This window comes from Pogoniulus pusillus, chromosome 2, assembly GCF_015220805.1.
Source record: "Pogoniulus pusillus isolate bPogPus1 chromosome 2, bPogPus1.pri, whole genome shotgun sequence".
NCBI lineage: Eukaryota > Metazoa > Chordata > Aves > Piciformes > Lybiidae > Pogoniulus > Pogoniulus pusillus.
This window is the reverse complement of record NC_087265.1, coordinates 24,862,058-24,876,478: the sequence shown is the minus strand read 5'-3', so window position 1 is coordinate 24,876,478 and position 14,421 is coordinate 24,862,058. Positions and strand designations below refer to the sequence as shown.

Sequence of the window (14,421 nt, the reverse complement as noted above, 5' to 3'; positions counted from 1 at the left end):
ACGAGCCCAGAGAATGGTGGTGAATGGTGCCACATCCAGCTGGCGGCCGGTCACTAGCGGTGTCCCTCAGGGATCAGTGCTGGGCCCCATCCTCTTTGACATCTTCATAGATGATGTGGATGAGGGCATCGAGTCAGTCACCAGCAAGTTTGCAGATGACACCAAGCTGGGGACAGATGTGGCTGGGTTGGAGGGCAGAAGGGCTCTGCAGCAGGACCTTGACTGCCTGGACAGATGGGCAGAGTCCAACGGGATGGCATTCAATAGCCCAAATTGCTGGGTGCTGCACTTTGGCTACAACAACCCCATGCAGAGATACAGGCCGGGGTCGGAGTGGCTGGAGAGCAGCCAAACAGAGAGGGATCTGGGGGTGCTGATTGATACCTACCTGAACATGAGCCAGCAGTGTGCCCAGGTGGCCAAGAGAGCCAGTGGCATCCTGGCCTGCATCAGGAATGGTGTGGTCAGCAGGAGCAGGGAGGTCATTCTGCCCCTGTACTCTGCACTGGTTAGACCACACCTTGAGTACTGTGTTCAGTTCTGGGCCCCCCAGTTTAGGAGGGACATCAAGATGCTTGAGCGGGTTCAGAGAAGGGCGACGAGGCTGGTGAGAGGCCTTGAGCACAAGCCCTATGAGGAGAGGCTGAGGGAGCTGGGATTGTTTAGCCTGGAGAAGAGGAGGCTCAGGGGAGACCTTATTGCTGTCTACAACTACCTGAGGGGAGGTTGTGGCCAGGAGGAGGTTGCTCTCTTCTCTCAGGTGGCCAGCACCAGAATGAGGGGACACAGCCTCAAGCTACGCCAGGGGAAATTTAGGCTCGAGGTGAGAAGAAAGTTCTTCACTGAGTGAGTCATAGGCTACTGGAATGGGCTGCACAGGGAGGTTGTGGAGTCACCATCCCTGGAGCTGTTCAAGGCAGGATTAGACGTGGCACTTGTTACCATGGTCTAGCCTTGAGCTCTGTGGTAAAGGGTTGGACTTGATGATCTATGAGGTCTCTTCCAGCTTTGGTGATACTCAGTCTTGCTGAGAAGTATAGGAATAAGAAATAAAAACATTAGATGATCATACTCAGCACATTACTCTCGCTTGGGCTGCTGGCTGAACTGCGTCTCTCTAACCTCACCCTCCATTTTGGGCTAACCCACTTTGCTTCCTAAACCTGTGGCCGAACCTCTATTTTTCTTTGAGCCTGGGGTAAGGTTGAGAGGAGTAAGAGGAAGGTGAAGGGGTAGTTCAGAGCCCCTCCTGGGGACTCAGGTTTCTGGGAGGGGAGTTTTGTTTCTGTGTTACCTTTTACCTTGTATATTTCTGTATATAACTGTATATACTGTAAATACAGGCTTGTATATTGTGCCAGCTGTAAATATAAGCTTCATTCATATTTCCAGAGCTGGCTGTGTCTATTCTGGTTAATTTCTAAAGGGGGGGGGGGGGGGGGGGGGGCGGGGGGCAGGGAACTCCCAAACCATCACACTGATTAACGTTGTGTACCATGTTAGGGTTGTAACTAAACTATACTTGGGAGGAGTGAATAGGACAGTGACTCAAAACTGACCAACAAAGTATTCCACTCTCTATACCTATTACTGACTATAAAGTTGAGGGATCACAAGGGTTAAGCCCTCTTCTTCTGTGGCCAGTGTCTGAGGAGGTCTTTGTTCTTCTGCCTTCAATCCCAGTCCATGAGTTCCTGGATCCTGTATCAGAGTCTAGTTCCCATCTGCTGCTGAGTCCAGCCTGGACTCTGGGAGAGCTCGATACTGGCTTTGTATGTATTAGTGTACAATTCATTCTTTTTATAATATGATTATCTTGTATTTTGATTGTTACCACTGCATTAAAGCTGGCTTAGTGTCTTTTTCCAACTTCTTTGTTTCTCCCTTATTCTCTTTCTTTTCCCTTTCTGGGAAAGGAGTAGGGTCAAAACAGAGCATCTAACATTTTTTCAGTCCAGCCTTAACCCTTGACGTGATCACATACTTTTAACTTTTTCTTTTGAGAGTCTAAGAAAATAAAAATCTCCCTGTTTCATCACTTCAGTGCCTTAACCAGCAGATGGTGCCAGCAATTGCTCTATGCCATATCACTGACATTTGAAAAAAAGCAATGTTTTATGACAGCAGCAGGAATTACTTTTCTTTCTGAATCTATATTCTATCAAAGAATTTATGTTAGACCTTGCTGAAGTGATGTCATTTTTGTTTAAGCTAAAGGTCCTCTGCATGACTCATCTTCACGAAGGGTCTCACCTCGTCAACAGCAGTTTCACACAAGTGTGAGATTAGCAGAGAATCTGCTGAAACAAAAGATACTTGTTAAATGCAGCAAGGGTAAGCTACAGAAGGTTGATTCTGGATGCTTCAAAAACAAGGCAGGGAAGTGCAGGGAAGAAGTACAAAGTCTTAGTAAGAGTGACTGCTGACCATGCTAGATCATGTGCTTTGCAAAGCAGGAGTTGGGCAATAGCACTGGCAGCTCCCACTCTGCTCTTCCATAGAGATGGGGCACAGATGGGGGAAATTTGCTTAAATCACAGTTACAGGGCAAGAGCCTGCTGATCAGCAAGCTTCCTATGGAAAGGTGGCACAGTTCGGGAGGTAATTTAAGTAGCCTAAATTCCTTCCCATAAATCAATAAGCTCCAAAATGGCTAAGACAGAACCCTCCTGAGACGTACTAGGAAGGTGGTCAACTGGATCTTCATGTTACGTTCTCCTCAATTTTGAGGTCCTAAAAGAAACAAAGAAGTCAAAGCCCACAGACACTCTTTCAGCAGAACCAGGGAGCAATATTGTTTCACTTGTTTACGTAGGCAGGAAAATGCAGTGGGGGGAAACCTACAGGTCCAGTTTGAAGGGACGAACACCCACCAAAGGCAGACTACAGGGATGGGGAGAGAGGGGGACTAAGGAGATAGTTAACCAAGGAGACTTTTCTTCTGATGATTAGGTCTGATTTTTAAGAAGTAGGCATTTAGCACTAGTCTATGGTCCCTAAAATGGTATTGTGCTATTCTGGTGTATATCGAAGCACCATCAGGGTATATGAATTCCACAAACATAGTGAGAGAACCTGGTCTTTAGAGACCTGAGCTTAGCTAGGATGAAACATTGCTATCACTATATAGGTGAAATTTCACAGCTTAGATTGAGAGTTAGGTGGGAATCAAGTTGTCCTACATCTCAATTTTAGCATCTAAATTATCAATTTGCCTTTTCCTCTGTTGTGGAGGCAGGGAATTAATGTGGCTGAGTCAGGAATTTTATAGAAAAATAGAGTTATTTTATTTTCCCAAAAACCCGCCCCCAAAACTATATACAGAAATTAATTTAGTTTTAATTACCAGATTCAGTTTGTTGAGAAAATCTACAAGGATGCCATAGATAATTTGACTATTTTGGAAGTCAGAAGTTGGAAAAGGCTTTAGCTATTATTTTATAGCATATTTTTTCTTAATAATAAAGCTGAGCCAAAATAACTCACAGTCAGACTGGCTGAAAAGGGTGGTCCAGCTGCTTGTCCTCTGGGGTTCTCTTTCAGAAGCCATAGGAGAGTCGTTAGGACCTATTGAGTCTGCTTAATGGGTGCTAATAGGTGGAAGCTGTCCTTCCGAGCAAAGCGCTAGGGGCTTCTTCTGCAGAATCTATCCAGGTGGGGGGCTGTGCTAGTTTGAAGCAAGCTGGGATGTTTTGGTAACATAACTAGATAATGGGCAGTGAAATGAAAACAACTGATGTCAACTTCTCTCACAGTCACGCTGAGAACTCTGGGAAGAAGAAAGACTTTTTCTCCATTTTTGTTTCTCACTCTTGCTTTGGCCTTAGACCTGGTCACATCTCATTAACCCTGCTCCTACTAACCTTGCTCCCTAACCTCTTGGCTGCACCTCTCTTCTTCCTGAGAACTGGGGTAAGGTTGAGAGGGCCGGGGGGAGGTGTTGGGGTGGTTTGAGAGCCCCTCCTGGGGACTCAGGTTTCTGGGAGGGGAGTTGTGCTTTTGTATTGTTTATCCTTTGTATATTTCTGTATATAATTGTATATAGCTGTATATATTGTAAATAGCTGCTTGCAAATTCTGCTAGCTGTAAATAAATTGCTTCATCTATATTCCCAGGGTCCGTCTGAGTTAGCTGGGGCAAATTCAAAAGTGTGGGGGGGCGGGGTAACCCCCAAACCATCACAGGGGCAAACTCTAAGGTGGGAACCCCAAAAGCAGGAAGTCCCCCAATATTTATATCCTTCCTAGACAAAGGGCAGAGTTACCACTTCCTAGGTGTGAAGACCACAGCCAATCACAGCCCAATTCCAGCGCGGGCATTGCACGGGGCACCTTTTGTGCTGGAAGGGCCCCTTGCTCACCCCCTTCACACCTGCAGGGCAGGGGGTGGGGAAACAGGTCTTTTCGCACCTTTGCCTCTCCCATTCAAGCCACAGAGGGAGAAGAATTTAGGGGTATAGAGGACTCCAGGACATCCTCCTGTAAGATAACCACATCTCTTTTCTCCAACTAATCAGAGAATTTTCAACAATTACATATTCATGGAAAGCTGAAGATGTAATGTTTGAATTTTCTGGCTTGATTGTTTCCAAACTATATTGCATTCAGCAGTTCACTGAGGTTCTTGGGATTACTAACATCAAGCTTCTTATTCAAGTGTCTGAATCCAAGCTTAGGATCCTAGTTTTAGAAACAATTTTCTATTTGAAAACTGTAGTCAGTAACTATATAGACTTAAAAAAAAACAAATCAAAACAAAAAGAATGATCTTGACAAGGGAGTTCTCCTGAGTTTGAACCCTGGCAAGTTTTTTAATTCTGTTTCCTTTCTTCCAGGGAAATGATTCACTAAAGATACAAAGCACTGTCTGCTCTGATGCATGATAAATATAATTAATGGCACAGAACAAAGTGCCTTTTACCTTCAAAATCTTGGTGATTTTTTTTGTTTGTTTGTTTCTTTTTTTTATCCTGAAGTTGCCTTCTGCTTTCATAGAATGATCTGGGTTGGAAGGGACCTCTGAAGGTCAACTAGTCCAACCCCCTCTGCAGTCATCAGGTACATCCTCAAGTAGATCAGGTTACCCAGAGCTCTGTCAAGCCTCACCTTGAATATCTCCAAGAATGGGGGCTTAACCACCTCACTGGGCAACATGTTCCAGGGCTCGACCACTGGAACTTGCTCCTAACATCCAATCTAAATCTACTCTGCCGTAGTTTGAAGCCATTGCCCCTTGTCCTGTCACAGCAGCCTTTGTAAACAGTCTCTCACCATGTCATGGAGGGTAGCAGAAGCCCTTAGCAGGCCTCCCTGTTGTAAAAGTTGCAGTGTCTCACATTTTAAGCCAGAAGCATCGTAAAACCAAAACAATCTTCCAGTCCCATGAGAAGTTTCCTCCCTAGAGGAGATAAAAGGTAAACATCGGCCTTGTTTTCCAACTTTCAGCCTTGGTTCTCATGCACACTGACCACCTGCTGATGGGCCGAGCTTTGGGTGGTCCTACAGGTTGTTTTGGTAAAGACTGTCCAATTGTATAGGTTAATTGTAATTTGTGCCAATCTGTAAGAATAACGTAGAATAGCTTGGGCTGGAGGGTTACACCTCTTTTGAACATTATAAAGATGGTGTGCCTTCCTGGATTGGAGCTTGCTTGAGCTTGCTGGTATCTGCTCCTACCTGCTCGCTCGCTAGCCTGCCTGCCTGCCACGCTCCTGCTCCGGTGACCTCAAATTCCTGATGGGCCCTGCCCGACGAGGGGCCCGCAGAGGCCTGAAGCTGCTTGGGCCCAATCCTGATGAACAAAGGGACACCACCCAAACTTCGAGTCCTGCTAATCTGAACCGCTGAATTGTGAGTAAACCAAAGAAAGAACTCCTCACCTAAAGTCTGAGTAACTTTAAAGACTCAAAAGAACTCTAAGAAAATCAGAGACTCTCCTTTATCTGCTATTTTCTGAAATGTTATTCTACAACTTCAATCCTAAAAGAACTCACGTGGGGAATTTAGTTCGGGAGGGGGATCTCCGTGTTTGAGCAATAAATCACTTGCAAATCCACAAGTGAGTCTCCACGTATTTTCCCCACAACCTCTCAAACTACCTTCCGTGACAAATTGGCGACGAGGGTGGGATTGTAACCGTAGAATAACTACAGATTTATGGCAGAGAATTTCGTAATGGAGCAGCAACAGCCGCCGCTGCAGGCTACGGCAGCTGAAATAGAGTCTGTCATGGCGGAAGCCACGCAGGCAGGGTCGTTACAGACAGAGGTGTTACAGACACCAGTGGCAGCAGAAGCCCTGGAAGTAGTGGCTGCACAAGTTAACGATTTATTCTCCAAGCTGGCATCTGTGTTTGAGCCTGCCCACATATGGACAGTTATGAACACGCTTGCTAATGCTAATAGGGAACAAGTTGTTGAAAGGTCGGCGAATATAATTACTGCGTTGTACATAACTTTTAAAGATATAGAGGAAACGGATATTGAAGATTTTATTTGCTTGGCAGCATGTTTACTTAAGACTCAAGACAAGTTTGATGATCTTGTTAGTAAGAATAAAAACTTGGAACAGCAAGGGGAGGCGTTGAAAAGGCAAAATGAGGCATTGCTAGCCGATAAAAAGAGTTTATGTAACAAAGTTGCTTGGCAGAGCATAAAATTAAAGGTGGCAGATCAAGAAATAAAGTGGCTTCAGGACGAGAGAGATGAAGCTATTAAAGAAGTTGATATAGTGAAATGAAATGTACCCGCAGTAAGCAAGGAACTGATAAGAGCCCTAGAGGGGAGACTGGAGCAGGCGGTCCTCCGGGCATTACAGCAGAGCCGAACCGAATCGCAGCAAACGCGGCCCCCACAGCAGCACGCAAGCTTGGGGTCGTCACCGCCGCGAGCGGCAGTTCGTCGCGGGGAAGAGCCAGCCCCCCCCCAGTGTGCCAGCTCTCTCTCTGAGTTGAGAGTCAACCGTTTATCAGAGTTTGCCTGCCCCTTTGCCTTTGATCCAAATACCGCACACGGTACCAATGCAGTTACCACCACCATTGTCCCGAGCGGGAACGCCGGCTTCCGGGCTGTATGATTTGAGTATGTTTCAGGACACATTGCAGTCCGGTTCGTCCCAATCGTCGCACCCACCGAGCCAGCTGCGCCAGCTGCCGGTGCAATCCACGCCCGCTCCTTTGCTGCTCACTCCAGAGGTGATAGTTCTTGGCTCTGATGCGAGCCAAACTAAAGCTAACCGTCGGGATAAGCCACCCCCGCGACCAGCGCCGCCTCCGCAGCTGGCATTCTCCGACTCAGCACCGTTTTTCCAGCAGCCACGCCCCAAGCCGCCATTGCGGAGTGGGGGCAGCTGCGCGCCTGCGCCGCCACGCCCCAAGTTTCTGCCCAGGGGTCCTGCGTCTGCGTGATCTCACCAGAGAGAGGAGGATCCCGCACCTGCGCAGCACCACCCTGAGGAGTCGCCCGGAAACGTGTCGGCGAGCAGCGACATGGAAATAGAAGTGATACACGGGAGTCCGAAGAGAGCCTCCACAAATCCTGCTTACAAGACAGAAACCGTGCAAGGAAAACGGGGAGAAAGCACCGCAACTTAGAAAACTCGACCATACTCTGCACAGCAGAAGCGTGAGTTAAGGAGGAAATATTCCCAATTGCCTAGAGAGACTATAACTGATTATGTTTATAGAGTTATAGTGAATGGGGCAGATTCTGTAATCGTATCCCTCGATGAGGTAAAGGGACATTGCTGGGGACCTAAAGTGTTTCTTGGGAATGGTCCTGAGGGAGATCTCGCTTTAAGTACTAGAATCCTTAATTGGGCTGGTTCTTATCATTTTACAGAGAGAGGTGAATTAACTGAATTTTGTGTTTCAGATGATGATGATTTAATTGAGGTAATCACAAAGATGGCATGTATGCAGGCCATGGATCAGCGTGGAAAGTACCCGAATCCTCTGGATGCCCCAATAATATCTTACAGGCTTCATCCTTTAGTGAAAGGTTTACCGAGGACACTAGGGAATATATGTGAGATTAAGAGAGAATGTATTGAGAAAGAATTGCAAGAGAGTATAGGGACAGGAGATAGCTCATTAAGCCACATTACGTGGGGGGAACTCCTAGAGGAATTAGTCGCAGAAGGGCAAACTATAAACTATGCTGACGATATGCCTTTGCAGCCTTCCTTCCCTAAGAAGAAGATATTTGACAACAAGAGCAAACCTCCAATTGCCTCACGTGGAAAGAAGCAAGAAGAGAGGCATGATAAGGTATCAGGTAGCCCTGAAAGCCTGAAGGGGAGCCCACGAACGAGTCCATGGTCAAGCCCCAGGGGAAGCCCTGAGACTAGCCGTCGCTCTAGTTTGGGAATACTTTGGGGGCAGAGTCCCTACTATGGGCACAACTTCTATTTGAAGGAGCACAAATATGGAGTGAAGGCTCATGATTTATTCAAAGGAAATCCCAGTCGGGAAGAACCTATGAAGGCTGAAATCAGTGTTATGAGTAAAGCTATCATTGATGCAATGAAAAAACTATTAAGCCAGGATGGAGATAAGGCAGGAAAGGAATGCAGAAGGGGTTCCAGAGCCACCTCTCCTGATGAGTCAGACTAGTTTGATCAGTAAGAGCTAAGGCAGGTTGCTGCAGTAGCTGAAGATTTTGAAATTGTTGACAGATCAAGGATTAGTTATTGCAAAGGAGAAATGCTAAGACCTAAGCTTTGGTAACAGGTGCAATGTCCGTACCAAGGTGCCCTATTAGGAATTGAAAAGGGTTGAATACCTTAAAATAAACTATGTTGTTTTTCCTCAACAGCATTCAAAGAGACCAAGGCACGGTACTCAGAATGGGAAAAGGAATTCCTTTCCCTAACTTGGGTTGTCAAAGAAGCAGAGAAGCTTCGCACTACACAAGTTATTGTAGGGCAAGGCCCATTTCACTGACAAAATCGATCCTCAAAAGGATCTCCTCCATCAGTTGGTGGAAAGTAACTGAATGGCTATGTATATTTAGAAGGAGTCATTCAGGAAAGGTAGATCTCTCCTACGAATGTAGATTCAGTGGAGACAAGAAATTATGGAACACATGGCAAATTGACTATGTGGACCCTTTAAACCCTCACACAGGAAGAAATACATACTGGTGGGGGTGGAAGTGGTTTCAGGATTAGTCATGGCTATAGCAACTAATGCTGCCACAGGAGCTCAAACTATTGAAGCTTTAAAGCAGTGGTTTAGTTTCTTGCCAATGCCAGAATACATTCAGAGATCCATTATGTCACTTTACAGCGTCATCTGTACAAGACTGGGCTAAGGGTGACGGAGTCACATGGGTATCCCACACTCCCTATTATCCTCAAGCTAATGGTATTGTAGAGAGAACAAATGCTCTGATTAAGAAACATGCTATTGTATCTAAAGGTAACTGGGATAAACGTTTGCCATATGCAGTTTTCATTGTGAATAACCGATGGGGTAACTATGGTAGTCCTAAGATAAGAGCATTTTGTCCTGACAAGCCAGTGGAGAACGTCAACCATCCACCAGATAAATCTCAACACCCTCAACAATCACTACACAGATTACAGGTGGGACAACCAGTAATGGTAAACTTACCTCCAATCGGAGCTGTGCCTATGACCCTGTCAAAACCAAATGGGTTGTATGCATGGGAAGCAACTGATGTAAGTGGGAAAACTCATCGCATTAGTGTACGATGGATTCTCCCAAACTTCTGCATTGCTTTCGCATATACCAGGTTTTCTTGCTTTGTAAATATCCAATAAAGCTGTATGTTATTCAGGGGGTGGGCATATATGAGATTCATCTGTCTTAGGTTATAGTTATGTTTATGTATTAGTATATTATTCATATCTGTATAATGGTTAAGAATACTTGTATTTTGTTTTGTTTTTTGATTTTTGGCTTAATGTGAGCCAGGGGGTGGAGTATGTCATGGAGGGTAGCAGAAGCCCTTAGCAGGCCTCCCTGTTGTAAAAGTTGCAGTGTCTCACATTTTAAGCCAGAAGCATCGTAAAACCAAAACAATCTTCCAGTCCCATGAGAAGTTTCCTCCCTAGAGGAGATAAAAGGTAAACATCGGCCTTGTTTTCCAACTTTCGGCCTTGGTTCTCATGCACACTGACCACCTGCTGATGGGCCGAGCTTTGGGTGGTCCTACAGGTTGTTTTGGTAAAGACTGTCCAATTGTATAGGTTAATTGTAATTTGTGCCAATCTGTAAGAATAACGTAGAATAGCTTGGGCTGGAGGGTTACACCTCTTTTGAACATTATAAAGATGGTGTGCCTTCCTGGATTGGAGCTTGCTTGCTTGAGCTTGCTGGTATCTGCTCCTACCTGCTCGCTCGCTAGCCTGCCTGCCTGCCACGCTCCTGCTCCGGTGACCTCAAATTCCTGATGGGCCCTGCCCGACGAGGGGCCCGCAGAGGCCTGAAGCTGCTTAGGCCCGATCCTGATGAACAAAGGGACACCGCCCAAACTTCGAATCCTGCTAATCTGAACCGCTGAATCGTGAGTAAACCAAAGAAAGAACTCCTCACCTAAAGACTGAGTAACTTTAAAGACTCAAAAGAACTCTAAGAAAATCAGAGACTCTCCTTTATCTGCTATTTTCTGAAATGTTATTCTACAACTTCAATCCTAAAAGAACTCACGTGGGGAATTTAGTTCGGGAGGGGGATCTCCGTGTTTGAGCAATAAATCACTTGAAAATCTACAAGTGAGTCTCCACGTATTTTCCCCACAACCTCCCAAACTACCTTCTGTGACACCAGCCTCCTTGTAGCCTACTTCAGGTACTGGAAGGTTGCTATTAGACTTTCTTTTCTCCAGGCTGAAAAACCTCAGCTCTCTCAGCCTGTTGTTGTAGCTCCTCTGGACTCTCTCCATCAGGTCCATGTCATTCCTGTGTTGGGTGCTCCAGAGCTGGACGTAGTTGTTCCTGAGGTCTCACCAGAGCAAAGTGGAAGATTTTCCTCTCTGGATCTGCTGGCAATGCAGCTTTTGATGCAGCCCAGGCTGCTGTTGGCCTTCTATGCTGCAAGCTTACACTGTCTGCTCATGTCTGGCTTCTCATCCACCAGCTCCTCCGGTCCTTTTCCTCAGGGCTGCCTTCTATCACTTCCCCAGCCTGTATTGACTGTCAGGGTTGTTCCAGCCCAGGTGCAGGACACTGCACTTGCTCTTGTTGAAGCCCATGAGGTTCACCTGGGCCCACCTTTCCAGCTTGTCCAGGTTCCTCTGGATGCCGTCCTATCCCTGTGGTTTATCAACAGCACCACTCAGCTGAGTGCCATTCTGCAGAGCTGCTGATGGTGCCTCAATATCTCTGTTTTTAGCATTGATAGAAAATATTAAACAGCACAACCTTCCAGTTCCTCTATGTCTGTTTAATGTATTTTAGATTGTCTTGGGTTCTAATCCAAATTCCCAGAGACTCTAATAAATTTGATAGAACCAATAACAATTTGTAGAGTGCCCTCCTGTCTTCATCCCTCTTTCCCAAAGATAGGGATTAGAGATAGGGAGAGAAAGAGATAAGCACACCTGAATGAATCAATCTCACTTGATTTGGAAGTTAAAAAGAAAAGTTTAACAATAACTTAGAAAGGTATTGGAGATAGGGAAGTTTACAAAGGATAGGGAAGGGGAAATAGCAAAATACAAAAGGCATAAATACAACCTGAGTATGTGATGATGGCTTTGTCTGCCTCATGTCTGCCACATGGTGTGCTGTTATGCAGGCAGAGGTCTGTAGAGCGTGGTGTGCGGCAAGGGAGAGAGTGAAGAGAGAGAGCAGGAAGTGGAAGCCCCTCTCCTTTATAGGACAGGAAGTGGGGAGGAGTGGGCTAGCCATCACCTGGAGTGTGACCCACCCCTGGGGAGGGGCCAAGACCCCTAGGGTCAGGTTTAGGGTTACTCCCCCTGGAGTGTTAGCCCTATACATAGAGGCAATTAGTTACTTCAGGACAAGAAAACAGCATTTCAGTTTTCCTCTGACCATAAGCATTTTGGACCCTGTGAAGGCATCACAGCCAGCTCATAGCTTTCCTTTGATCCACATATTCACTTTCCTTTTTTTCAAAACTCCTTTCTGGAGCTGTATTGAACTGATTGTTGCTGTGCCGTGCTGTAACAGAGAGGTCACATTGCACAACATTCCTGAAATGGAACATGATGAAGGTAATCAAAAACAAGAGGTTCATATCTTCAGCAGGTTTGACAGGTGCAACAGCAAACGGAAACAGTATGTTTTTCTTGAAGGATTGCTGAGAAAGCAAATCATGTTTCTGATGCCTACCTGACAGCCATATTATGAACCTTTCATCTTTAATTAGCAGGCATTCATATAGAGAATCAGGGTATAGACTTGATGAAGAAGAGGCGCCTCCAGGGAGACCCAATAGCAGCCTTCCAGTACCTGAAGGGGACCTACATGAAGGATGGAGAGAGATTGTATACAAAGGCCTACAGTGACAGGATGAGGGCAATAGCTTCAAACTAGAGAAGAGTAGATTTAGATTGTAAGTCAGGAGCAAGTTCTTTACAGTGAGTACAGTAGAACACTGGAACAGGTCTCCCAGGGAGGTGGTTGAGGCCCCATCCCTGGAGATATTCAAGGTGAGGCTTGAGAGGGCTCTGGGCAACCTGAACTGGTTGAGGATGCCTCTGCTGACTGCAGATGACTTTGATTAGATGACCTTCAGAGGTCCATTCCAACCCAGACCATTCTGTGAACTCAGATTTTCTTTTTATCAAATCTTAATAGTTTTTGAAAACCTTGTTCACCAAGTTGCTTTGGCAGGCAAAGGGGAGGGGTTTTGATCCTTTTGGAGAGCTAGAAAAAGATCCATTTGAGAGTCAGATGGCACATAATCAGCTCTTCTAAATAGAATCATAGAGTCATAGAGTCATAGAATCAGTCAGGTTGGAAGGGACCACAAGGATCATCTAGTTCCAACCCCCCTCCCATGAGCAAGGACACCCTACCCTAGATCAGGCTGGCCAGAGCCTCATCCAGCCTGGCCTTAAACACCTTCAAGGACAGGGCCTCAACCACCTCCCTGGGCACCCCATTCCACGGTCTCACCACTCTCATGGTGAAGAAATTCTAGGCGAAGGTGTTGCAGGAATCTTATTTCTGCCTGCCTTTCTGCTGTTCTTAGCAACTTTAAATAAAATACAGTAAATAAAGGAGAAATCATACAGAAAAGAATTATCATAATGTAACCTGAAGAATAATATCTGTTAGAAAAAGTACTTTAAAATTAGCACTCAAAGAGTCAAGGTGCCAAGCTTAACACAGGGGATGTTAACTTTTAAACAGTCTCAGTCTACTGAATTACAACCCAAAATATGACTTGCAGCATCTGGGTGTGATCATAAAGATTCAAATGGAGAAGAAAGACACAGGTTAAGGCCTGATAAACTAAGAAACATGCAACCTTTAGGGGGAAAATACTTTATGTAGCCTATGAAGCCTTTACTTTTACTGAATCACAGACAGTTGAGGCTGGAAGAGACCACTCAGGTCATCTTGTCCTTCCCCCCTTCTTGAATAGAGCCACCAAGAGCTGGCCCAGAACCATACCGTGACAGCTTTTGGTTATCTCCAAGGATGGAGACTCCACAGCATCTAGACTACGGTGGAATGTTTTGAAGCATTTATCAACCATGTACTGAAGCAGCCCTCATTTTTTGCTGACATGGACGCTGCCAAAAAAGTCTGGTTAGTAGTGTGAAAGGGCATGGCCTGAGTAGAGCTCTCTGGTGCAGTAATAGAGCTGTCCCTTTGAGCATTCATGTTCTGTTTGAAATTAGTTTTGAAACTTATCAGATAGGAACTGTCTATAGGAATAAGAGTAAAGTAGTCACAAGAATGTTCTTGATCTCTTGAGGTGATAGAAAGCAGCCCTGTGGAAAAGGACTTGGGGGTGCTGATGGACAAGAAACTGGACATGAGCAGGCAGTGAGGGCTTGCAGCATAGAAGGCCAATCACATCCTGGGCAGCATTGCCAGCAGGTCCAGAGAGGTGATTTTGCCACTTTGCTATGCTCTGGTGAGACTTCATCTGGAGTGCTGCATCCAACTCCAAAGCCTTCAACACAGTAAGGAAATGGACATGATGGAGGAGATCCAGCACAGGGTCAGTGCTGGATCAGGGGGTTGGAGCTTGGACAGGCAGAGGGAGCTGGGAGTGTTCAGTCTGGAGAACAGAAGGGTCCAGAGAGACCTAATAATGACCTTCCAGTACCTGAAGGAGGCTACAAAAAGGCTGGAGAAAGATTGTTTACAAAGGCTTGTGGTGATAGGAGGAGGGCAATGGCTTCAAACTAAAGTAGAGCATATTTAGATTGGATGTTAGGAACAAATTCTTTACTATGAGGGTAGTGGAACTCTGGA

The 14,421-nt window shown here is 45.7% G+C and overlaps 1 long non-coding RNA gene across 1 annotated transcript; it reads right to left on the bottom strand.

The window, feature by feature from the left end:
* Window positions 1-1,577: 1,577 nt before the first annotated feature.
* LOC135187765 (uncharacterized) lies at window positions 1,578-11,788 on the bottom strand. The gene is made up of 3 exons (XR_010307435.1): window positions 11,701-11,788; window positions 2,681-2,733; window positions 1,578-2,297 (listed from the first exon to the last, which is right to left on the bottom strand). It is a non-coding gene; the product is annotated as an uncharacterized LOC135187765 (long non-coding RNA).
* Between the last annotated feature and the right edge of the window lie 2,633 nt (window positions 11,789-14,421).